Raw genomic sequence first — 487 nt, forward strand, 5'->3', positions numbered from 1 at the left:
GCCAGTTTCATGCTTGTTACTGGCGTTCAGCGCCAGTTTGTCCTCTCTGTGCACATTCCTGGCGTTAAACGCTAGGTTGTTGCTTGTTTCTGGCGTTCAGCGCCAGAATGGTGCTCTGTTCTGGCGTTGAACGCCAGCCAGATGCATCTTACTGGCGTTAAACGCCAGTCTGCGCTACCTCCAGGGTGAACAATTTTTTTCTTCTATTTTTGACTCTGTTTTTAATTTTTTTGATTTTTTCGTGACTCCTCATGATCATGTACCTAATTAAACACAAAAATAACAAAGAAACAAAATAAAATAAAATTAGATAAATAAAATTGGGTGGCCTCCCAACAAGCGCTTCTTTAATGTCAATAGCTTGACAGTGGCTCTCATGGAGCCACTAGGTGATCAGGTCAATTTTTGTGTGGTCCCAACACCAAACTTAGAGTTTGGATATGGGATCTTAACACCAAACTTAGAGTTTGGTTGTGGCCTCACAACA

This window comes from Arachis duranensis, chromosome 10 (assembly GCF_000817695.3).
Source record: "Arachis duranensis cultivar V14167 chromosome 10, aradu.V14167.gnm2.J7QH, whole genome shotgun sequence".
In the NCBI taxonomy this organism is placed as follows: domain Eukaryota; kingdom Viridiplantae; phylum Streptophyta; class Magnoliopsida; order Fabales; family Fabaceae; genus Arachis; species Arachis duranensis.